The 27,235-nt window shown below is 37.8% G+C and overlaps 1 long non-coding RNA gene across 1 annotated transcript in view; it reads left to right on the top strand.

Annotated features, from left to right (window-relative positions):
* The first annotated feature begins 219 nt into the window (after window positions 1–219).
* LOC147824456 (uncharacterized) overlaps window positions 220–27,235 on the top strand; it is a 230,887-nt gene continuing 203,871 nt past the window's right edge. Inside the window, exon 1 of the long non-coding RNA XR_015442329.1 lies at window positions 220–27,235. This is a non-coding gene — a long non-coding RNA (uncharacterized LOC147824456).

Genomic DNA, 27,235 nt, shown 5'->3' with positions numbered 1-27,235 from the left:
AGTGTACATATATATGTAAACAAACCATCAAAATTACTGAATTAGATTGTTTTAGATACAACTTCTGCCAGACTTTCAAGGAAGCAATATCTTCCACCTTACACAAATTATCTCATTTTTCAAGTAACTCTCGACAAGTATACAATAAATTCCATTTGCAGCACAAGAGAGACTTAAACTGCTAAGTAACTTAAAACTATGACCCAGCAGATCACAGTACCACACTGTTGATTAGCAACATTGTATATCGTTTTCCATCATTTCCATATGCAAACGGAGAGTTGGTTCTGCTGTCACATAAGGGTCCTGCTGCTTGACAGACTGCTGCATAGGTCCTGCTTACCAGGTATTGTACTTACCAGAAAAATGAAAGAAGGAAGAGAGTTTGTCTTTCTCATCACTCTTCAAAATCTTGTTTATAACAAGAAATTCTGTAGACGCAGAGACTATTGCATTATTCAGTGTTAATTCCCTGAAAAGTTAATGTCATTATGGGTTCAGGTAATGCCTTGACCTTTTTTTGTATATTTGTTCAAAGCTTTGCTATATATGTTGGTTGGTGGGTTTTTCCCTTTTTGAATTCCTTAGCTTTTGAAGTAATAACAGCTGAGAGGGGAAAGGAGAGGCAGGGGGTGGAAAAGAGAAGAAACTGATTCAGATCACATTCCTGGAAGCTTCTGATTTGGTACAGTACAATGCTTGAGATAATTTTATCTCTTTTTCAAAGGTCTATTACACTTTCCTTTTTTATTCTCTGCCCCAGAACATTAATCAGAAGACTACTCTAGTCTTTCCTCAAAGTTAATGGCTCCACATTAATAAGGTTTTTTTATTAATTAATATAAGGCAATGTAGCCTTGTCTTTAAATTTTTAATTCTTTTAGATGTTTATCACCAAACCTAGATTCTTATTACTCTCAATGAGTGAAGCAGATAGACATGTTAGAATGTTTGTAGCTATACGTAGCAGAAAACTACAACACGATTGGATTAAACCATAAACATCCCTGATATAAGAAAGTCAGTCATGTAGTAACACAGGAACATTATCAATTGCCTGAGTCCTTTTCATCCATATCTCTTGTCATCCTCAAGAATTGATTAGTCTTCTGACAGATGTCTACCATAATTCCAGTTCTATGCAGATAACTAAAAATGCAGAAAAAGGAACATGTTTTCTTCATGCTGTCTTTTTAAAATAGAGAAAAATCCTTCCCAGAGAGACTACACCTAGATGACTTCCCTTCAATGCCTCACTGAACAAAATTGTATCATGTGTCAATGTTTTAGCCAGTCACTACCCCAGAGACATTACCTCCATGACTAGCTGAGACTAGCAAGTCTCCCATGTGGGGCTGCACCTGAGGCTCGCTGCCCTGTAAGTACATGGCTGCAAAGTTTTGTGAGTATTTGGATTACACTAAGGGCCTAGTAAAAAGGAGGAATGGTTCTTGGTTGGGACATATATAGAGTCCACTTCAAATAAGTCAGAAATGGTGAAGGGCTTTAAGATATTGTCAGTGGGGCTAGAGAGACTTGGACTGTTTTGATCGATATTAAGGAGTTTCAGCTAAAGAGCACTTGGGTAATATTAGATGAGCGACATAAGTATTCTGCCTGGTGCAACTAGGACATTGGTGATGACGTTTATTTTGAATTAAGATAATATCCAAAGGAGAAGCAGTTTAGAGGGAGAGTAGATCGAATTGTACCTGAGTGTGAATGGCAGGGGCCTAGACTGTTTGAAGGTCAAGAAAGGTTTTCTAGTCCTTAAAGCACTTTCAAATACTAAGGCATGTGTTAACCAATAACTGACAGAGGACAGTACTAGGGGTACTGAAGTTTATTGCAGAAAATGATGAGTAAAACAAGAGAGAAATGAAGGGGTTTAGAAAAAGAAGTACTCCTCTCAGGGTGAGAAAAAAGTGGGGGAATCTGGAGTTCCTCGTGAAATGTATAAATTTTAATTGAATCTTCAATAAAAGATTTGACGTACAATTATGTGTGGTGGCAAACATGGGTAATCCCAGCGCTGGAGGGTAGGGGTGGGGGGCTGAAGTAGGAGGAGAGCATGTTTAAGGATAGCCTGGGATGAATAGTAAGTTCAAAGCCAGCCGGAACTACATTGTGAGGCCAAAAAAAAAGGTTTGAATCCAGCTGTGTTGATGTATGCCTATAATTCCAGCTATTTGGGAGGCTGAGGCAGGAGGATTGTAGGTTCAAGGCCAGCCAGGGCAACTGAACAAGCTCATGTCTTGAATTAAAAAGTACTGGGACTACAGCTCAGTGGTAGAACTTTGCTGGGTTCCTTGCCCAGTACCTCAAAAAAACTTGACAAATAGGAATTGAAGAAAGGTGGGGTCACTCCACTCTCTGTAAGGCAGATTTGAGGAGTGGTGAGGAGGAGTTGGGTTGCTAGGGCAGGTTTGAATGGATAAAATCAATAGGAAGCTTGTGGAATAATTGCATAAAATATATTTCCTCTATTACTTTCATTGCAAACTGTATTAGTCAGCTATGCTACCGTAATGCTACATACAAAATAGTAGCATCTTACTCACCGGTGTGCTTGTGGGTCAGTGCTCATCACCTCAGTGTGCGTTCGTGAAGTTTGCATTCATATTTGTCCCTCAGGTCGCTCCTTCTTGGACAAACAGTTTCCCTCAGCATACTATGGTCATGCAACAGGTGACCATTCCAGAAACTCTTGGTACTTCACAAGGCTCAGCTTAGAGCAAGCAGGATCATTTGCACCCATTTTCTCTTAGTCAAAATGCATGATCCTGCCCAGTATCACTGGGCCGGGGACGTAGCTCAGTGGTGCTGTGCCTGCCTCGCAAGCACAAGGTCCTGGGTTTGATCCTCGGTGCCAAAAATGAAACAAAATGTCCAGTATCATTGAGGGTGGAAGGTAGGGGCAAGGAAGACACTGAATCTTTCTAAACAATAGTCTAATATGTAACATAGGAGGAGTAGAATTGGATTTCGCTGAGCAGCCATGAAATTCCTAGAACACCAGGATTCTCAGCTACAGTGCCTAGCGGGCTTAGTGACAAACTCAGGAAAGCAGTCTCAGTAGAGTGACCTTTTTCTTCCTCTACGCTTGTGCTATTATCCCAAAGGGATGACATGGGCTGGTAAGTTGGTCACTGGGCCAACTAGGCAAAATAGAACCAGCAACTTCAGGAGCATCTCATTTTCATGATCAGTTGCCTTTGGTCTCATGCAGCAACATTGCTCCATTCTCCTAGGCTTAATTAGAGGCTGCTGTTGCCTTCCTCACCAGCCCTGCTAGTGAGTGATAAAAACTCAAACAATAAAATACTTGCACTGTTTTCCTTAATATGTAGTTTTTGGACTTCTTCCAAAAATCCAACACATTTATGAAAGTTGAACCAAGTCACTGTGCTAATTATTCTACCAACTGTGTATCTTAATTAGTTGTTTAACACGTGGTCCGCAGAAGTGACATGGGTTTCCCCCATTGTATAGCTAACTTACATACCTGAGATTTGAAGACATCTTCAAACTATTTTATTTCTAGAGAGCAAATGAATTGCTGCATAAATAAGAAATTTTAGTAGTGTTTTTTAATTCCTGAATCAAATATATGGCTAAGGTTGTATTTAATGGATCCATAAATTCTCAACCCCAAATGGCTCCATGATGCTTGAGTAGATCCTGTAAATAAAGTATGTGCACACATACATGTGAGAGCCTTGTTTTATAAAACATGTTTTAATAAGACACCAGTGATGTGGTCGTAAAATATAAAAGTGAAGCTCACTTCCTGCTTCTCTATACTTCCCAAATTTCATTCAGCACTTTTTCTGCACTTCATTCTGTGCTTTTTTTGCTACTGGCAATGATTAGTGAGCCTGAAAAGGCCGCATACAGTGGAGGAAGAGATGTCCTTCCTGACACTCTTCAGTCCTGAGGCTCCAAGTCCACAATTCCTTAGAAAATTTCTAGCTTCACTTTTAGGGTTCTTTTCCCCCTACATATTAAAAGAGGTATTTGAGAGAAAGGAAAAAGAACAGGGAAATCACAAAGACAAGAATTTCAGCAGGAGACAAGATTTTAAAAGTATATTTATGTTTAAGCATTAAATATTACCTGTCACAGGGGTTGTCATTGAAGAATCTCAGTGAGCCCTGAGCATGAAAATCTGGTTCAGGAAGAACAATACATTGGAAGATGCCTGGCCACACATGTCATAGGAGGAAGGCCCTGGTCAAGTCTAGTTTCTAGGAGTGCATTCCCAGGGGCAACAGAGAAGTTCAAGTCTAGTTTCTAGGAGTGCGTTCCCAGGGGGAACAGAGAAGTTGCAGGCTGGGTAATACGGCAGCTGCATTGTGAGAATGAATGAGGATATCAACTTGGAAGAGTAAGAGTAGAAAGAATTCAGAGAGATAGAATAAAAGCTGAAATTGGTAGAAATAGGTTAAGCTTAATGTAAAGGTCATGAGAGCCTGTATTTCATCCGTGGCTGGAGTACTTTTCTGCACTTCACCTGGGATGGGTCCTTATACCAACCAATTTGGAAATTGAGCTTCAGATTTTTTTATTTGCTACAAAGAAATTGATTAACTGAAAAAAAAAAGGTTACTTAATTGATTTGTTTTAAGGTAAAAGAAACAAAAGCCTTCAAAGAGAATTGTTGCTTGATTGGTAAGTGGGTTGATTTGTCAATAAGAAAATGGAAGGAAGGAAGGAAGGGAGGGAGGGAAACAAAAGAATGAAAAGTGAAATAAGCGTTCTCTAATTTCACAATTTTTAAAATCGAAGCTGGATGTGCTGGCACACTTTTATTCCAGCACTCAGGAGGTTGAAGCAGGAGGACTGCTGTGAGTTTGAAGACAGCCTGGGATACATAGTGAGTCCAAGGCCAGCCTGAGCTATCTAGCACGAGTATGTCTCAGTAAAGAAAAAGTCTAATAATTATTACTAAATTATGCCCTCTTCATCAGATTTTTGACCATTTTTTCAATCTATACAACTCAGATGTGTCCTATTTCAGTGTGTTGTATTTATAAAATGGTTTTTGAATTTTAAAAACATATGAATGTTAGTATTTTTATAAATCACAGTAGACAAACTGTGGATAATGCATTATATCAAATAAGTATGATTACAAGTAGATACTTTTAAGTTAGAATTAAGTAACGAGTTAATAGACTATTTACCTGGCATGCAGGAGATATTGGGTTTGATACCCAGCACAGCCAAAACTAAAGCAAAAATAGAAATAATTTCAGTAAGTTGTCAAGGCAAAATATTTCACCTTGTTTCCTCCTGTATTTAGGTTTCTTATAAAACATAGCTTATATTTATATATAAGGTATTGTCCATAAAGCCTCAAATTATATATAATATTTTATATTTTAATAGGTCAGTCATACCCTTTTGGATACTGTGTTCCTAGTCTAAGTGCCAAATAGTGTTTTAAATTCATTTAGGCAATTTGGCTAGCATTTCTCTCATCTAATCATCAACTTATCCATAATAGGGAGTTTGCCTGCACACTTACACACACACTCACACACTCACACACACACACACACACGGAGGGGAGAGAGGGAGAAGGAGAGAGAAAGAGAGGCTCTACAATAGGAGACAAGAAGATTGACTGGAGACTCAGGAAATCAGAAAAGTGTGACTGGGAATGTGACAGGACTGCTCTAACACTGTTGGTTCATACTAGGTGGCTGCTTCCCTGATCCTGGGCAGTAGTTTTGTTTTATTGTTTTAGAAAAACTGGTGTCAATACCGAATAGTTTCTCTAGTGTGAGAAACTGAAAGTATAAATAAGGACTAAAAGGTATAATAGATAGTGTGAAATAGGAAGAAAAGGGGCAAAGGGGAGGGGGAAGTGGGAGGGGTAGGGGAGAGGAAAGAAGGGAATGGAATGAATACGAGAAAATGGAGAAATGGAAATAAAGTCTTTGTAGATAGGGAGGGATGGAGCGGTTGAAGGGAGGGCAGGGGAATGGGGAAAAAATAAGAACCAAGATGGATTATGAAAAGGTGAAAATTTCCAATGATGAATGTCATTATGTGGTATACCTTAAATGTACCAATATAATTTAAAAAAAGAAATAGTGTAGAAAGTTTTACTTTATTTTACTTTTCGGTTTTTCCCTTGTTTCTGGAAGTAGTTCAAGATTTAGAAAGTATCTTCCCACTTGCATTTAGAAAACCCATTTCTAAAGACTCTCCTTCTGTGGAAAAACTCTTAATGTGACATTTGTAGAAACAATTTCAGAACAGAGTATTTTATTGCTTGTTTCAGCAGAGTTTTTAACTGTTCTTTTCTAAATACTACAAATGCCTAAAATACATAATTAGTTAACCGCAGAGATACAGCTCTACCTGATACAGTAATTATAGGTCACCTCAAAGATAGTAGTAACATCTTTTTATAAGACTTAATTCATATTTCTCTCACACAAAAAAATAGACACCGAATTATGACTGGAGTTTATATAAGACCAGTCTAAAGCCAACCATGGCTATGTAATTCCAATGATTCTCTCCCCATCAATGGAAAATTAGTGTCAGCTGAGCCGGAGTCCACAGAGTCTGAGTAAATGTCTGTTTCCTTGCCACAACTGAATGTGTGAAACTTTTTTCAAATGGTAAAATTACTATGAAAGGTCAGGAGATTAGTTTTACATGCATCATGGAATCCATTTGCTTTAATGGTATTATAACAAGAGAATAGACGTTTTTCCTGAGTTTAGAACCAAATTAGAATTCAAATATTCAGAATTCTGGCTCAACCCCAAACTATTTTCTTTAACGTGATCGTCCCTTGACAAAATGATATTCTTTCAAATTAGGAAGAAGGAGGATTTCTGGGAAAAAATATACACATATGAATATATGTATATATGCACTACTATTTGAAAGGAGCATGTAATCTAAAGGTACTGCACAGGAGCTCCATGCTGAGCTTGTCCTTCCTTAGATTATGAGCACCTTGAAAGCATATATTACATATATTCTGTAAATAGCTGCCCCTCGGGAAATAATAACTTTTCTTTCAAAAAATCAAGGAGAATCCACAGGTCTTTTGAATTTTAATTAATTACTGCATGTCAAAAAGTTGAGTCTCATACACTTCCCAAGTAATCAGCCCATATCTTTAGCTTCTTAACGTAAGCAAATTGTTCAATTGTGCCATCATTTTATTCATCTGTAGAAGTGAATAGTGTACATAGTAGGCAAACGCTAAATGCTATATGTATTGGTATTTCTATGAGTCTGAATTTCCTCTAATATGACAATAATGACTCATTTGAAACAATTCATTAGATTTGTCACTAACCCCTGTTATGTTTATAAAAATGCCTCCTGTATAGCCAGACCAGAGAATCTGTCTTATCTCAACTGTTTTATTATGTATTCCTTCATGAGGTATATACCACCAGTTAATTTAGAAACCATCCCTTTCTCTGTCATTCATCAAATCTTCATCACTCTATTCCGGGGGTTGAGCATACCCCCAGATACCTGTAGGAGGCTATGATGGGGACTAAAGAGAGACAGAAACAATATTCAAGGTATAAGGGAAGACTGACGGAGAGAAGTCTGTCTCTAGTGGACAAGGTGAATAAAACTCTGCAGTTGACCCACTTTTATTAGCCAGCCAGAAGCTCAGGGGAAGGGGTAGTGTACTTTTCCTGGAAAAGTGACTGCAGTAAGAATGGGGCTATAAAAATGAGTTAATCATCACAAAGGGAACAAATTAATGGGGATTAGGTCCTTCCCCATACCTGGATTCCTGCTTTTTTTTTTTTGCATTGTCCTCTGCAGATGTTATCTTCCCTCAGGAGTGCTGTGATTATGAGCTTTCTCCACAGAGCCAGGAAATACGCAGCCTTCCACATATTTCCCTATTCCTAAAGCAAGTTACATTGTCCTCGAGACTGCAGGGCCTAAGTCACAAAGTCTGGTCCCTGCCATTTTCCTCACATAGCTTGGTCCCCAACAACTCTACAGTTATTTTGTTTGCCTAAAAAGAATTATTTGTAAAGGAAGAATATTGGTGACAAACAAAATTCCCTACATTCTCTCTTTTTCCTGCCTTTGAAGAGTTTAAGGTCAGAGCACTAAACCCATACATGCTCTGGTTTAAAGAATAATTGAGTCAACTATCATAACAGAGGGCCTGAAAATATCTGAAGGTAAAAAAAAAAAAAAAATCTGAAGGTAGAATGAATAGTTTATACTAAGCCAATATGCTCCAAGCTCTGAAAACATTCAGCAGCATAACCTCAACAGAACTATGAGGCAAAAAATAAGGGAAATGCTTTGGGCTTTGGAGCTTTTCATTTCCTGTGAGCAACACATCCCCTGCCCTTGTCTCACCTCCTGCTCATTGTCCTGGTGGAATCTTCCTGCGAGTTCCCTGCCTGTGCCTAGAGCCAAGTCCTTACATGAAGGCAAGAGCTGTTTGAAATTGTGATGTACAAAGCAGGTTCAGCTAGGCATAATTTGACTCTTTTGGAGGGCTGTGGCTATCTGTTAGTGGATTCTGCCTGTAGTTTGGGATGTCTTGGTTTACAGAGATGTAAAGTGTAATTGGCCTAAAAGATGTCTCTTAATAAAAAAAAAATCCTGTTAGGGAGGACCGTGGTCCCCTGCCTTGTTTCTACTAAGTGGAATGTTGTGTTAACTGATTTTGATAAGGGGTTGAGAAAAGGAACTGATTTTTCCACTACCACCTGAAGAAAGCAGGTAAAACTTGCTGTGACATGTTTGCCTCCTCTAATAGGTAGTGCGAATGTAGCTGCTTCTTTATGAAGGGCAAGCACCCCAACTTCTCCAATCTTTCCTTGAGTTGGGTCCCCTCTTCTTTCCGGCTGGTACCCCACAAGCCGGGTGATGCTCTCAAAATCTAGACAAGTGCCAGAAACACCATCTTCAGCTCAGATGTGCACTGGCTGACGAGAGGCAGGTGGTATGTGGTGAGGAAATGTCACCAGCCGCTAGGCCTCAAGTTATCAGCATGGATTGACAGCTAAGGGAGGTGGTGCATGCCTTTGTACTGTGGCCATAACCAGTGACTCTTGAGTGACCACAGTTTTGTCCCTACAGTAAACTTGAAAATACTGCACTGAAACAAGAAGATAGTACTTGAACCTGGCATCAGTTAAGGAGTAAAGTGTGCAAGGCCAAGCTTTCTCATTTTTCTACCCTGCTTATATGTGAGGTTGTAGATGTTTCCTTGGGGCTGACGAAGACAGATATCCTGTAGTTATGATGGTATCGGTATACGTCGGTCCGGGCACCTTTCCAACTTCATGACCATCATCAGTTATGTTTGGTGAAGGTTGTTTCCTCCATCCACTACCGAAATTGGCACCAACAGCGTTCTAGGGTTCATGACGCAGAGGTGGGTGTGGCTAAATTAATAGGTAGTTTTCCACCATCCCATACACAGTCTTTCCCACCTCCTTGTAAGCCAAGGCTATTTTCTCACTTCTCTTCCTGCCTATCTGAGGTCAGTTTATATATAAACCAATGGCAAGGTCGAAATTAGCTCTGAGCATTATGTTGAAGGGCTTAATCCTTCATACATTTCTTTCCCTTTTCCGCATTTCAGACTCTCAGCACTTTCACTTGCTACAGATTATGATCATGGACTGTTTATGATCACTATAACAAATACATTCCCTGTTCAAAGACTGAAGGAACCTAGATGGAATCATTTAAAAGGACTGATTTCAGCGATCAAAAACATGTAACATCAAAATAACATATTATTTTCAAAATATCATAAAGCTTATGATTTTACTAATTCCAAATTCAAATTTTATATCTGCCTTTAGAATTGCAAAAGCCCATAGCTCTGAAATGATACACATTCATGATATTGGAATTTGAGCCCTTGTCTTTATGTATCTCTGCTCAAATATTTAAGTCACTGTATCTGGGGAAAGTTTTGTTTTTGGATTTTGTTTGCTTTGGGGGATTGAAGCCAGGGTCTTATGCATGCTAAGCAGGTACTATACCACTGATTTACATCCCCAGCCCAAGTCTGGAAATGTTTCAGCTTTTCTGAGAGGTTCTCCCATTTCTGCAATCTCATTCTGCCTCTCCTCTTCTCTCTCTCTCTCCCTCAGCTTCTCCCTCTCTCTTTCCTCAAAACTCCTTCCTATCGCCACTTAGCATTAAAAATAAAAATCACACCAAAATTATTTTGGTGTCATCTTGACCTCCCCATTTCATAGTAGGCTTCTCCTTTCTTATAGACTGAAGAAAGAAAAGAGAAAGGATATTCCTTTACTGGCCTAGAAGGAAATATGTCCTTTCCTTGTCCCTAAGTTAAAATACTTGAAGATTTACAAATTATTGGAGATTTAAGAGCAATTCCGACATGTGCAAACAGCATTGCAGAATTGCACCAAACACAGACAAACCTAAGCACCCATCTCATTTTGACCAGCTTTCAAGTATAGTTGCCAAGTCCTAATCAAAACTCTTCTTTGATGCCACAAAATAAGTATTGAAGAAGTATGTATTGGTTTAGGTTCCCACACAAGTAGACTCTGAGACAAGGAGTACAGGTAGTTTATTTTAAAATTTCAAGAAATACAAGTAAATGAGCATGAAAATGAGACAAGACATGGAAGGACACAAAGCGTCTACCATGGCAGTGGGAAATTGACTCAGTTCCTCAGTGGGGCTCAGGGAAACTGTCAAGGATCTCTCAGTCACCCGAACTGTGGGATGTGGAAGCTGGGCTTCTTTTCTACCAGTTCCTCCATCTACCATGTGTTTCTGGAGATGATTAATAGTCCACCATTTCTGGTTTATTAATGTATGGGCCAAGCATGTAGTTACAGCCAAAAATTAGCTCTTGAGCATAATTATTAACGACCCTCAGGCCAGGAGCTTCAGCTTTGAACGCTGATTATTCAGAAGATATGGGTACCAATAATTTCCCCTATAAGAGTCCTGGACCTGGAATTCATTATATGCAACTGTTTTGAATCAAGGTTATTCTTTGCGTGTCTGGAAAATCTAAACAAACTATTATTGTTTTTGTGTTGGTATTTAGGCATCTGAATATATATCATCAAATACAATCAAAAGAAGTATAAATTAGTTCATCACAAAATCAGATGTGCAGTCACATATTAACTTGAAGTTCTTTGTAGACTACCATTTGAAATAGGAGCTTCCGTAGGGAGAGATCTAAAAACATTTTTCTATGAAAGCTGTTTAATTACAATCTGCTTTAATGGTATTTTATCACAAACACAATGAGATATCGTCTCACCCCAATTAGGATTTCTATTATCGAAAAAAAGAAACTAACATGATGATGAGGATGTGGAGAAAGAAAATTCTCATACCTTGGTGGAGATGCAAATTAGTAAAATCACTATGAAAAATAGTATGAAGATTCTGCAAAGAACTAGAGATAGAACTACTGTATGGTCCAGCTATATCATTACTAGGTTTATATTTAAAGAAAATTAAATAACTATATCAAAGAAATTCCTATACACCTGTGTCTAGTGCAACACTTCTCAGAACTGCTAAGATACAGAATCAACCCTGGTGTCCATCAGAGGATGAATAAATGAAGAAAATGTGGTGTATTATACACAATAGAACTGAGAAGAAAGAATAAAATCCTGTGAGTAGTGACAACATGGATAGAATTGCAGGACATATTATTAAATGAAGTAAGTCAGACAGCTATTACATGTTCTCAATCACATGTGGAAGCTAAAAAAGTTGATCTCATAGGAGAGAGTTGTTACCAGAGGCTTGGAATGGGGAAGGTTGGGAGCCGGAGAGAATATGGTTAATAGGTACAAGGGTTGCATTGCAAATGAGAAATAACTTCCATTATTCTGTAGCAAAGAAGGGTAACTATAGTTGGTGGTAATTAATTGTATATTTCAGAATACATAGTAGAAATAACTTTGAACTTTCTCAGCACCAAGAAGTGGTAAATGGACTAATGACCGTACCACTTACTCTGATCTGTTCATGGATGTATCAAAATGTCACCCTATATCTTACAGACACATACCATTATGATGCATCGATTAAAAATTTAAAAATCTAGATCCTGGAGTCTAAAATAATAACACACTTTATCATATCATAAACCTTCAAAACAAATGTTTAACTATCTTCTGAAATGTGTAGGAAATGTTTCTTAAATGCCAAGTGACATTTGTAGAGATAAGCTGTAAGACAAGTTTTTTTACCACCAACTGAAATACGGTTTCATTAAATATCAGTCTTGATATTAATTGAGCTTGCTCTTTATTTGGGAAGACTAAAGCAAAGTTGTATTTAGGAATAATTCAACAACTTTAAGCTCTTCTAAATCATTTCAGCAACAAGGCCAAAAGAGAATTCTCGAATCTCAAAGTTGGAGGGAGCGTTCTACTTTTCTCCTATGCCTTGGGCAGGACTACCCACTATCACAGTTCTCTTCTCCGGTCTTCTACCCCGTCACTCTCTGTCTCCACAGAAATTGGCCCTTCCACCAGCCCCAAGGGAGCCCATTCCATTTTTATTAGGAAACTATTTACATAACCCCAAATCTCATCAAGATTTGCTAGAGTAACACTTTACATTCCCCCAAGCATCATCACTTTCCCTTTGCCTGTCCTTTTGTCTGCTGTTCTTCAAAAGAGAGCTGCTTGCTTTCTTCCATTGACTTCAAGATTTGGATCTAGGATTCCTTCTTTTTGAAATCTTCTCTGCTACCCAGCCCACGGGGATTTTTCTTTTCCTGCTTCTTTATCATAATATTCATTCATCCCCATATCCAGTCTTTATTGAGTGTTTCTCATGTGGTAAGCAGAGTCCTAGGTACTGGTGACACGGTAAGATATGAGACAAGCAATTTTTGCACTGACCAAAGTTCTGCTTAATAGGTGACATCTACAGTGAAGATCAAAAAATTTTCAGATCTAAGACCTAGGAAGTGAACAAAACACAATAATGTTGAATTCTTCGTGGGCATAGTACTCTTTTAATTGTAAACTCCTTCAAGTACTACTGCTTATTTATTTGTATTTGCCACAATGACCCGTAAATATTTGTTGACAGATCTCTCTTCATAAGTATGTAATACTACCCTAAATAGATAGTCAATTCGATCATTTGGGATTTATATGATGTTGTATTATAAGTACATGGTATTCATGGAAAGACATGTTTTCTTATAGAAGGCTGAGCAAATATCAAAATCTTAGTAGATGTTAACATGAAGTTGTCATGGAAATGCAAGAACTGGTTTCACTTTCAACTCTGAAATCCCTTCAGAATCAAGGCAGATTTTTCTAGCCCTTAATCTTCCTCCAGTCCCTGTTGATCCCTCCTGCTCCAGCCTTATCAGTCTCCCATTAGAAAGATATCAAGGGTCAAGTAAGTCACCCACTTACAGCTAATTACACTCAGTCCTATAATGGTTTTTACAGCAGCATAAGGAAGTATGAAACCCCAGTTAATACATGCACTGTCTACAATGCCTCTAATGACAAAAGATGACTCAGCTAAGGGGGAAAGCCTCTACTTATCAAGACAGAGTGCTTTCCTTTGAATTGTCACGTGGCAGCTGATCTTGCCTAACCAGGTGAGCTTAATATTGTTGTCTAAATGGCTGTGGGCTATGTGTGTATGTGTGTGTGATTGCTAATTGGAAAGCACCTGAATTAGTATTTGGTAGCATCATTATATTCATTGTATAATGGGAGAGCATGGTCCACAAGAGTTGGCATTATCTCTTCAGATATTGACTTAACAGCTACAAAATATGGAATAATCACAACTAGCTTGTAGATGTATTTATAGATAAAACACCTAGTAGATAGTAGGTGCTGAATAAATGTTAGTTTCCTTCTATCTTTTCTAGTTGACCTAACCAAATTATTCATTCAATTAGTCACTTAGATTTTAGCTAATGATTAAAGAGTAACAATGCAGGATTTAAAAAAAAAAATCAAGTCCACTGGATTTGGTTTTATACATGGATTGAATAGGCAGTTGGCAGCATCACAGTTCATTCTTCAATTCAAAAATGTTCTCCTTGAAGGCCTGGGATGTTTACTATTGGAAATTAATCATACTGTGTTAAGTCACTATCATTTATCTACTAGTAAATATAAAATATTAAATTTTAGCCCACTGATGTATTAGCCATTCCACATAAATTAGTTTGTTATAGATTAATAGAATAGTAACTCAATTAAAAGAAAATCTGGTAACACAACAACCATCCCTTCCCAAACTTACTGTTTGGTTTTCCCAGCACTGGTAAGAGAGTATTTTCTACAATTTTGAATTAGTACCTCATCATTTAAAATGGAAAGATCTCCACATTTCTCTTTACAAATGGAAAACGTTGGCCATGTTTGTCTCTTGCTCCTTGAACAGCTGCTTCCTTGAACATCTGCATTTCTCATGGTTCCACCCCCATCAGTCTTTATTGTACTGACATTGAGGACAAATACAGGTGGCCGACCATCATCATTCTAAAGCTGCTTTGTTTTTTTCCCCTTACACTCAGCCTGCCCTGCTCCTTCCCAACACCATCTTCACTTCTGAAACAGGGAGGCTGAGGTGGAAGAAAGAAGCTGAGAAGGGAGTGTAGCACCTCCAAAGGAGATGTCGTTTTAACTGATTCTTAAAGACACTTTTTTGATATGATGGTTGCTAGATCTTTGATAGGAAGACACAAAACAATAGGACACACAGAGAATCTGAAAATGACACCTTTTTCAGATGTCCCTAGCCTTACAAGAATAGGTCAAATCTGAGGTCAGAAATTCCTGACTCTGACTTCACAGCTGGTGTTTCTAACTGGGAGAGGCCACTGGTATTGTAGGTACCTGGAGAGGATATTGTAGAAGCAGTGTCTGTGGTATGGATAAGGAAAGGCTATCAGAACATAAGCCTGGCAAGACCACAAAATGAGAGTCATACTTCTGACTTCACAGTTTGCCTTGGAATGACCTAAAGGTTTCAGTCAATACCCAGTACAACGTCCATTCATTGCAATTCTTCCTTGTATTTTTCCTGGGCTACTAGTTCAGGGTTGAGAAAATGAATCACATCTAATCTTTTACAAATAAAACTGATGGTTATTTTAACAGCTTATCAGTAGATAGTAAAAAGGTACTTGGTTAGCTTTCTTAAAGGATGGCTTTTGATGAACACCTGATTACCCCAATAAATTCTTCAGATGGCTCCTTGATCTTGTCATGCTTTCAGTGCCACATAAAAGAACCAAAAAGACAGGAAATATGTTTACTCTTGTCGTTTTTGCTCAACATTTATTTTTTGAATACTTACAATTTTCCATCAATATCTGAACATTCCTGGGTTCCTGCTAGCCTTCAGTGAGGATGACACTTGAAACTATCCACAGATTCAATCCATAAATAAACTCTTTTCAATGTGTAATGACAGTCACGAAATTCCCTTTTTCATATGCTCTGGGAGAATTCATTTCAACTCTATTTCTCAGCCTTAAAGGTGCACAGAAAGTATTTCCTCTGGAGCCATAAATTTTCTTCAGGCAGAGTCACAACAAAACAGCTGTGATAATTTTGTTGTTGTTGTTGTTCCCAAGCATTGAACTCAGGTCCTTGCACTTGCACAACAGGTGGCGAAACCACTGAACTAAATCCCCGGCCAGCTGTGATAATTCTTATTCATTGCAAGAATCCCAGTGATTGGGGGGGGGGAAAGGAGACACTGTCTTCTTCAATAGTAAAAACTCCAACTTATTGGATTATTTATTCATTTGAGTCCTCGACTGTTTATACTATTCTTTGAAGTGTTCTACCTATAGTCTTCCAATCACCCTAATTTCACCTGTTTTAAGATTTGGTACTTTGAGGCACAGAGAAGTCAGTAGTTTGGTTGGAAAAGAGGCCAAGTTGGGCTGTAGATTTCAGAAAATGTGCCTAACTACTATCAGATACTGCTTCAACTTGAACTTTAGGGGACTATTTAAAGATAGAAAGTAGAGTTGCATTGTCACCCATTTGAGAAACAGAAAGATAGGTTCACCATTTTAAACAGTTCCAAGAGCACAACTCACATAATGGTTTGTATCTGTAGTAGCCCCTGGAGTTGCTGAATGTACAGTCTATGTAGATAAATGGTCCCTCATACACAACAGCTTTTACTCTTCATTCTCATAAGTGGTTCTTAAAGAAACTGATTGACCTCAGATGAGCTTCTACTTAGCTCTCACCTCATATTTGGAATCAAAGATCAACGTTAAGTTCTCACAATTAATTTTATATCTTCCCACAACTGCTTTGCAGTTTCTAGGGGTGAATTAAACCCTCTGTAGCTATTTATTTTGTTTCTGGTCATGTAGAGCGATAGTTGAAGACTAGGGTTTTCAGAAATGAGCTTTAAGAAGTTGCAGGCCATTTGCTCACACATTTAATTCTCTGGGACAGGTGAGCATGGTCTGACCTTCTCATGCTGTTGCAGAGCCGGGAACAAAATGATAACTCACTGTACTCCAATGGAAGGCATGTTAACCCTGCACGCAACATTTGTGTTCGGTGGGGTGTGACTCCCAGTGAGTGGCGAGAGTCACTCAAGCATTGAAAATGACCTCAGAGTTTGCCTGGTAGGTACCGACCCACTCACAGAAGGGCAAGTACTTCTCTGCACTATGGAGCCATATTATTTGTATTATAGTGTCTATTCTGTGAGAACAAGAACAGTGAAGAAAAAAAACCATTTCATATGTAGAAAACAAAGTTCATTTCAAAGAAAAAAAATGAGCATATCTGTTCATCAGGTGAGCAGAATGAGAGTCAAGACTTCAAACTCTGATATACGTGTTTTCCTTTGGTCTAAAATCTTCTTTTTGGATTCCAATATCTCAAATTGGAGAAGGAAACTAAACCAGTTCTGAACTATGTCCCTGAGACTGAGTAAAAATGAATGAACTTTCTGCTATGTTGCCCTTCTTAAGGGCTCAATGTGCTGGACCACCAGCAGCTTTATGCTTCTGAGATTCTGTCTCAGTCCATAATCACTAGTCAAGTATTTGAAGGGACAATTTAACAAAAACCAGAAAAGCATATTATTGTTTTAATTTGGCCATTTGATGTATAAACCCTGCACACTTGATATTTTTAACTTGCAATCTCATGTGTTCAGTTATTTTTTAAAAAACAAAACAAAACAAAAACCAGAATACTGGTTTTTGGTTATCAAAGTTGGCAACCGCAATGTAATGTTCCTTTTATCCATTATCTATAATATTAAATATGAGCTGGATCATGAGTAAGCCCCCATATGAGGACTGCTTGAGGCCTTTCTTCATCTCATGAACAAAGGTAACTCATAATTATCAAAGTGGAACAAAAAATATCACACTATGGAGAAATAGTTAATATGTCTCCCTGCATGAACAACTTTATACCAGAATTCCCTTTCCTCACCGACTTCACCTCCGGGACTGTTGTTCATGGTGAGAGCTTAGTCTTCAGTGTGAAGAGCCTGCAAACTGTTCGTGGGTCATCAGAAAGTTTGTGAACTGAAAAATGAAGTAATGGGCTCCAAAATTTATAAAGAAAACACAATCCAGATTAATTAAGTGTTCCAAGCAACACATTTTGTCAATTTCAATAATTATCAGATGAATCTTTATGAAAATGTTATTACATTTGAATAAAGTCTTGTGAGCCAAATTTAATTCATTGTTCAAGTATTTCAAGCTTGCCAGATGCCTGCAAAGGAAGTGGGGCTAGTTGTTAAATGATTTTAATAGAAGCCACATCATTTCAGAAACACAACTATAAGGGTCTTTTTCAGATTTTTACAGCATTGTATAATATAGAAAGTGGGCCCATTTGAATATTTTGGATATGGTATATAGTGAGAATCACAAATCGTTTCTCGGCCTTTTGGCTAAAATCAAGTGTAGTAAGGATCACAAAAGTATCAAAACAGCCCTGTTATATGTATATAGCAGCTTTATGGGTGTATATAGAGAGATATATATAAATTGTTTTTTAAAATCATTGTATTTTAATGATCATTTATAGTTAGTATAAGATTACAAAAAAGATTAACTACCCGCAGATAGTCAATCTTGAGAGTCAATCGGGGATATCTTAGACCCTGGAAGAATGTAATTTACTGAAAACTTGTCAGCTGAATTAAAGCTCATATGCTATGAACTTAGTGGAGAGCTTTTTGTATCATTTCTTCATATAGCATAGCCCTCTGCCCTCAATTAATGAAGTGTTTTGACATTTTATCTCTGGTAGCTCATTTGCCTTCAACCTCCCATAAAACAGTGCCGTATTGAAGGCTCAATGTTTTTGCAAAACTACCAAACAAAGTAATCTCTTTAAGAACACAGGGAACACACTAGAGAAGTTTCTCTAAAAATTGTGGCTCTGTGTTACTTGAGTATTTACTTAGCATTCACTGCATGCCTGGAGTTAATGGGCTCTCTTTCTCCCCAGAAGAACACAGACTGATATACAAGGTCAGGTTAAATAGTAGCCAAGTCTCTTGTCCCTTTTATAGAAGCTATCCGTTCAAAAAAAATTAACTGCATGTATGATACAAATTGTTTTTATAAAAAGAAAAGAATATTAGTCATTTGAAGAGAAAAACTAACATAGCTGAAACACATTTTTAAAGGTTATTCTTTAATGCCGTATTTATATATACACTTGCCATCTGATATGAAAATACTTGAAATTTTTTTAGTATCTTAATTTCTAGAATGAAAAAAATGAGTATCTTTAATGATTTCAATGTCGTGTCCACAAAAAACAAGGATTAGGCACAATAAGTTTATCCATCTTACCATTTTTATCTAACAACAGCTAAATTGCAATTTAATATTTTCAGATAGTATGCTATTTCCTGAACTACTTTGATAATTATGAAGTAACCTTTGCTTAAGATAATAATTGCGAGTTTTAAAAATATTCTGTTGATATGTTACTTGCAATACTGCTTGTCTTAAGGTACTAGTTTTCCCAAAGTTATTATTGGGTTTGGTAAATGAATTTCAGTCCCAATTTAAGACCTGAAGCATGCCACTTAACCTCTTCTAGACCTCAGAGTGCTCAACTGATTAGTGGAAGAAATAATAGTCCCTACCTCGTGAATTTGTTTTAAACATTAAATGAGAGAAGAGAGCATCTTACCCAGTGCCTGGTGAGCACAGGACAAGTGGAGGTTTCTTGTCATCTCCTGGTCTCTCCCCTGGAGACAGAGGCCTAAGGCATATCCTGGTTCTTCCATCCATCTCTGTGGGGGAAAATTCTGTATGCCTCAGTTTCCTCACCTGATAAATATGTATATAATGTCTTCATGTGTGTGGTATTAATGTAAATGTCCTAATTCATGTAAAACACTTATTTGTGGCTCTAAATAGATTCACAGAGAACATTGGTCAGAATGTAGCCTTCCTGGTCAGATACAACCATTTCATTCATAGATGGATAACTTTGGCACATTTTTCAACATGCCACCAGCATCCACTCCATTGTTCTGCCAAGATATGGGGTAACATTTCCTGGAAAAGTCCTTCCTTTGAATTGAGCTTCCAAAAGGTCCCTGTTAGAAAGCAAATACTCTGGGTTGCACATTGCATAATGGCTTCTCCAGATTAAGGCCATTTCTTCTAACAAGTTAGGAAGGAATCTTTCCCTTTTAAACAGTGGTGCTATTGCTGGCTCTGGGCCTGCCTGAGACTTCTCCCAGTCCATTTCCTTAACCCATCAGTTCCTATTTTTTTGGGAATTTTTTTTTTTATCATAAGGATATTGTAGGAACTCTGTTTTGTAAAAGAAATGCCTAAAGCAGCTTTCAGAGATAGAGGTTTATGAAAGGAAGACAAAAGCAACATTCAATTTTAAAATCTTATTCCAGCCATGAAGCAAATGCCACAAAAGGGTACAGGAAGAAAATTTGTAAAAGGCTTATCTGCCACTGTTTACCAAGGATTTATTCTGTTGTTAAGCAAACAAGCTGAGAACCAGATATTGTGCTAGGTACTGTGAATAAAAAGATGAATAAGCTCTATTTTCAAGGAACTCGTAGCAGTAAGGAGCTCTAGGACTAACTCTTAGGATACGAGGATGGGTGAAGAATTCTTTCACCTTGGAGCCTCCAGTCCAAATGAAGACAGCTTTGCGATGATGGTGGAGATAAGGACTCTGAAAGGAGTTACCATGAGTATCAGGAAATTTGCATAGTCATGCACCTAATTCAGACTAGAAAAAAGCAGGGCTAGAAGAGTGGACCCTTGGGTTAATCCCTGACCCCTAAAAAATAAAGGTACAAGGGAAGGAGCATAATTTTGCCAGAGAAGCAGATGCAAAGATCTGAAAATGATAGAGCATTAAATTGCAGATTGAGCAACATGCCTTCTTGTTTAATCTCAGAGGAACCCTGGGAAGATAGAGGTGTGCATAATGTCCACATGTACAGAAGAGGATGTCGAACCTCAAAAGGATAGTGTTTTCAAAGGTCACAAGGTCAAAATCAGTGGCTGAATGGTACCTGAGATATTAGTGTTCTTATGATCTCCACTGTGTGTTGCCATTCACTGCAAATATATTGCACCAGAGCAAAATAAATAATCCAAATTATTAACTCAAGGTATTTGGAGATTGAATCTAGTGAAGGAGACTAAACTGCTTAGTTTGTCTTGAAATTAGATGGTTTCTAATACTAATGTCAAATCTTACAGGCTGAGTAGGATGCATACTCAGTAGAAAAGGGGGGGAAAAGGTGAGAGATTCACCAGATGAATTCGGAACAAGGCATGTGAGATTGTGTGGCTGCCAGTGTAAGGCAGGAGACATTGGTTACTGAAGGCAAGGCTGAGTGATAGGTGGTGTGCAAAGGGTAGAAGTTTTTATGTAACACAAAAAGAAGGCTGGAATTGATTAAGTAAGGAATAGTCAAAAGTTTTATTCAAATAACTCAGCATTTGAAGGAATAACTCATGGATAATTTAGATAATAAACTTGAGATGTATAAAAAAAAGACAGGAAAATTATATGCAATATATTCTATAAAAGGGATCAGAGAGTTAAGATATAAACTAAGACAAAAACAGAAAGCAGTTATTTTAATCCAAACACTAATAGAGGATTAGTATCAAATAGTAACAGCTTTAAGCTTTAATGCTGCTTTACTGCATGTTTCAGTGACTTCAGTTTGTCCATTTTTATCATAGAAGGTTGGTTGTTAAAGGCTGGTAAGAGAGGGGAAGAGAAAGTTATTGTTTTGTGGGTCTAGGATTTTAGCTAGGGAAGATAGAAAAGTTTCGGAGTTGGACCATGGTGCTGGTTGCAACATCAGTGTGAATGTATCCTATACCATTGAATACAACACTTGGGCTTAAAATATATTTTATTGTTATGCAGACATAGTGAATTACTTTCTTTCAAAGTGAAACATAAATTTCTAGTTTTAATATAATGGAGAGAGAAGACTTTCCTACCATATTTTTCTTTTTAAAAAATTGTCCAAACCAACAATTAGTGCCAAAAAAAGTGAAAAGCACATTCCATCTTGAGGAAATGCAGATATTTTTAACTTCAAGGAATGATACATAAAAACATAGTATGAAGGGAAATGGTCAATGCCCTGAGTAAGAGGAAAGCACTACGAAGAGCTGCCTCACTTTGGAAGATGGGTGATTTCTGAAAATGGTGGGGGATTATATGAATGTGTGTATAACCTACACATATGCACAAGGATACACATAAGCTCACCCTTTCTCGGTATAGTTTACTTCTCTCTCCATGCAATACAGATACCAAGATATTAGGTAGAGAAGGGGAAGAATATCTGTCAACCAGCAACCCTGAATGAAGGTCTATAAATGAATTACTAAGACCTTCAGCTCTTGTTTCCTGCCTATGCTAGAACATTAGGAGGCAGATGCATATCTTTCTCAAGAAAAATAGAATTACCTGTAAGAAAAAAATACCACAAATAGTGGCATTTGTGGAGAGTCTGGAAAGTGCGTGCCTGTTGGCCCCGTTAGGTTGAGACTGATAGTGCACAAGTCCCACCGTGGACAGAGAGCCCACATCACCTTTCTGGGGCTTCGTCTTCAGGTGTGAACTGCGGTCAGGAATCAGGGAAGGAGTTGGAGGGTACCATTTTAATCCCAGCTTGATCCCAGTGTTTCAGGTACTTTCTTGATAACACTTCACAGTTTCAAAATGATGTTGCATTTTTAGAGATGTATTCAAATTTATTCAAATTTATGGTAGAGAGAAACATGAAGAGAAAAGGAGAGAAGTGGAAGTACAATACAAAGAAAATACATGAGCACCTGCCACACTTTAAATTGGATAAATTAAATTGGATAATCAATGGATTGCTACGTTTTCCTTGAGATCCAATATCAAATGAGCATAAAGTTCTGAATATCAATTACATAATGCATTTCATGTTGTCTTTACTGATCCCATACAAAAAATTTTTTCTCCCTTTAAAAGCTAGTTTTCTGGACCTTTGTATAGATAATTAAATAATTATCTATTATACATAATTAAATTTGTGGACAAATATTATATATTATCAGAGGTGTTGCATATTATTACCTTTTGAAATGATCATGTTAGTCAGCACTGCCTTACAAGGCAATCCAAAGGCCATGTATTGCGTAAGTAACAGCAATCCACCATTACACATGTTCAGAGATGGCCAAAGGCCTTATCTCATTTAATGGCTAACAGATTCATGATATTACCATATACACATATACCCTCAGCAGAGTGTTTATGCCTAAACATTAGACACAGACAGTGAAGTCAAATTGTTTAACCCTGGGTATCTTGAAAACTCTAAAATTTGCTGTTATATATTATGCCCCTCATATCCCATTAAGAATGTATATAATGTGCACGCCATTTTTAACAGATATTCATTCATTGTCATTGCCCAAGTGAGGAGAATGGGTGGCCTTTTTTAAAAAGTTCAAGAACTTGGTGTGCTTTTTAATACCCTCTCACACACAATATGAAGAGCAAGCTTTGGAATGACATATAACTGAGTCCAAGTATTTTGAACAAGTTCCTGATGTTTCTTATCATGAAATTAGTATATCACAGTACCTGGCAGGGAAACGTGATGAATAAATAAGAATGTATAATACACATAGCACTCAGTTGATAATTAAGAAATAATAATAATTATTCTAACCTGATATGTTATGAAGGAGCTAGAAAATCTTAATCTAAGAAGCCTTCAAAATTTAATACTCTGGAATTCTTGGGAGTTTAGTGATTTAGGAAGTTCTTGCCAATGAAAAAGCCTTGAATCCAATTGTATATATAGTGAGTATAATAAGATAAAAGGGAATGCTAGGAACCTACGAAAAATTTCCGTCTGTGTAAGGAACATACCACAATGTGGCTCAATAATGAGGAAGTGCTACAGGAGTCCAAAGTGACTGATTGTCTTTCATGTAGGGCACAATGCAGAATACCAGGAAGCTGTGAAAGCCGCAACGCCATGATCAGTTTTTCTAAGAAGTTAGTGTAACATATCTGCATTCCTGAATTTAAGTACATTTGACAGGACTAGATATCCTATTAGTTTATAATATAGTTGTGAGAATTCTACTTATGAAAGATTGGAAAGTGTAGTGTCACTGTAACCTGACAACAGGAGTTTACAGAGACAGAAGAGCAGATAGCCAGCTAAGTGATAGGATCTGAGAAAGCCTGCATTATACAGTAAAACCGTGACTTAACACCTCATCCAGTTGGTTTCAGTTCATGTTTTATATTAATTAATGGTTCTTAAAAATGCCATTAGTGGGCCGGGGATTTAGCTCAGTGGTTTCGCTGCCTGCTGCGGAAGCGCAAGGACCCAAGTTCGATCTCTGGTACCAAAAAAAAAAAAAAAAAATGCCATTAGTTCCACAAGTTATACTCATCACTGAATGATGAAGAAAGTCGATCATGTTTTAGGGTACGCCTGTGTAATTGATGTTTTCCCTAGAAGAGTTGCCATATTGCACTGGGACACAGTTGTATGAAAGAGATTTTAGGTATTTTTTGGAACCATTAGCACTTTTTTTCTATTAATACTTGTTTGTTTTGGGGGGTGGCATATCAAATTTATTTACTGAATATATAAATATAAAGTAATTTTTTTAATGTAAAGTTTTTTAAAAAGTGCATTAGTGAAAAATATATCAAGTAATGGTCTAGATGGATTGCTAATATGACACAAATAAGTGGTATTAAAATGACTGAAGTTTGAGAAACATATTACAAAGAGGTTTAATTCAACAAAAATATATACACGTGGATGACTTGGTGAGCTCAGACATCTGGGGTACTGTACATTGGGGTACCATCCACTGACATGTGATGACAAAAGGCATATAGAAAGCAGTCCACACAGCCTTATACAATTATGTGTACTAAGCAAATTGCTGAGAAGTAACAGTAGCTATGATGATATGCACATTCTCCAACATCCTACAGACAAGGGCATGAACTTTGTAATGCCTGTATAGCCTGGAATACTTTGCATCATTCTTTCACTGCAGTGGCAACCTTGATGTACCAGTCCAAAACAGTATGAGTATTCTAAATAGTTGCATAAATTGTCAGATTCTCTACTTCAACATGTTTTCTTTGGGAATAGAAGTGATACGTTTGTCAGTGGAACTGTTATTCCGTATTTAATAGATGCTTAAAGATATTTTAAGGTTTTCAGAGAAAGATTCTTGGAATACAGGAGATTTTGAACAAGTAAGTGAGAAACAGGACCAAATTCTTAAATATGTCTAACAAAGACGGGAGTGGCATTAAGCTAAGTAATCTCACTGGGACACAGAGCCTTCTAGGGACATTAGAACACAGGGCTCATTATTTCTGGAGCACTTAACATGTAACATTCAGACACTGCACTCTGTGATCATTGTCATTTTCTTTCTGAAATGACAAGCAGTCGACCTTACATGGAAGAAAGCACGACTACAAATAAAAGTAGCTGCTTAATTTTACTTGGTTTACCTTTTTTCTCCCTTGTATCATGTTAAAATTCCAAGTATAAAAATGTTAAACTTCCTGTCCTAAGCTTCCCCTTCTCAAATGAGGCCTAGCCTCACAAGCCTTTTGAGTTTTTAAAACTGTATGATTAGTAAACCTGCCTTAAAGAGCCAGCAATATACTGGACATGGGTCATAACTAATAACACATGAATGTCACTGGGCAGTCGAAGGAAAAGTGAGAAGCTGGAAGAGATAAATAACTACTGGGATTTACTTCAAAAATCTTGAGAATCATAAAAGAAGACTAAATCTCAAATACACAATACACCTTAAATTGTGACCAAGGGAAGAGTTGAAGGGCTTGTTGTAATAAGCTGCCAGAATCTCTGGCAGATGCCTTACTACTTTAATTTTCCAAGTTGTTTGGGTGGGTCACAACTGCACTCCAACATCCTGCCTACAAATGCTAAATAAATACCAAGTTCACGTCAGACTAGAGAACCAACGCACTAACGTGGTTACTCAAGGAATTTGAATACTTCTTTTCACTTGATAATTCACATCCACACTAATTGAAGTTGGCACAGCCAGAAGTGTATATTATATATATATATATATCCCTTGTGCAAATGCTCAGAGGGATAATGAAGGTAGCCAAATGTAGATTCTGTTAGGAGCTGTGGGAATCAGCTTAGACTGTATCTACTGTAATAGAACAGTTTTTATTTCAGATGTAGGCTGCAGGGCAAGTATTGGTCTTGCAGATAGTAAGAGATATTTGCAGGGTGTAAGGTTTTGAAGCACTCCTAGGAACTAACAAACTAGGAGTCTCTGTGTACACAAATCAATGAATATACATGTCATTTTAAAAAACTAAGGTTTAGAAAACATTGAGCAAGGAAACAGGCACAGTACATGCAGCCACTTGTCTAGCAGCAATACATTAGATTTTTCAGATTAAACATTCCAGCACCACCCCACTCAAAGTGCCTGCTACACTTTCCTGAGTTTTTTAAGAGGCAATTTACATCCCTACAACCGACCCCACAGGGTGATACTAAATCTGATCACAAGGAACAGTTGCTAAGTCTCCATACCCTTTCAACTTTGCTCCTGAGGAGAACATGTAAGTTTTCAGTGTTTAAGTGTGGTGCTTAGAGAAAACGACTTTAAAAAAAAATAAACAAAAATCTCAGTGGCAACGGGTGTGTTCCTTATAAAGGTGCTTACAGAATCAGACCCTGAAAAACACAGACGCCTCATTTTCCAAAGGAGGAAATGGGTTTAGACGTTTTGAGAGGTCTCTAGTCTGTTTGGCTGGTTTACAGTCCTGGTCTCCCAGCTGATCTGTCTCTTCGCTTTGTAAGTTTCAGCAATTAACCAAGCCTGCCTGGGAGCTTGCTTCCCCCCCACCCCCCCAACTTCCCTGTGATGTTTTGAACTGCCTTCTCACAGACGTCATTCAGCCCTTGAGGAATAGTTTCTGCCTGGTGAGATTGAATGATACAGTTCTTATTCACAAAGGTTTAGAGTCAGATTCTAAGCAGGGGACACAACGGAAATGCCATTGGCAGGTAAATCTGCCCACCCCGATGCAGGGTGGAGAGCTTTGTTCCTTCCCTGACTTCTCTGCTTCACCAAGAAGACTGTTTTCCTGTGGTTGCGCCGAAGTGAAATTTCTTGGCAGGTCTCCGTGTTACAGGACCCGGTCATTGTCATTTTCTCTTCCTTTCTGTCTAGATGAGCACCTTCAGTGTTGGAAAGCTTTAAACCTGTGATTAATGGAGTTGCAAAATAGAGGGGATCAAGTGACCCCTTCAGTGCACTCCTTTCCTCTGTGACCCAGATGAAGAATAGATTCAAAAAAGCTCAGTTCCACCCTTGGCAATGCAATACAGAAAAGAAACTGTCACTTCCGAACAGGCTAGTACCCGGAGTAAAAGCATGAAGGAGGACAGCGCTCCTGGGGTTTAAGCCTTCCCGGAGAGCCGGACTGAGCACAGGAGGTGAACTCCAGGAAAAGGGGATTTCTTCAAGCAGTCCGCCTGGGAAAAGGAATATGTAAAATCTCCTTTGCAGAAAGACAGGTGACATGCATTAATTAGAAGACTTGAAAACACTTTTTTCTTTTTCCTTTTTTTGTTCTTTTTCCAAAATGAGCATTATTATGAAGCCAAGATCCCGGTCAACAAGTTCCCTAAGGACTACAGAAGCAACTTG

This window comes from Heterocephalus glaber, unplaced genomic scaffold (assembly GCF_053883595.1).
Source record: "Heterocephalus glaber isolate CG9 unplaced genomic scaffold, H.glaber_assembly_v1.0 deba00001539, whole genome shotgun sequence".
Lineage (NCBI taxonomy): Eukaryota > Metazoa > Chordata > Mammalia > Rodentia > Bathyergidae > Heterocephalus > Heterocephalus glaber.
Note: the sequence above shows the minus strand (reverse complement) of the source record. Positions and strands in the feature narration are given on the sequence as shown.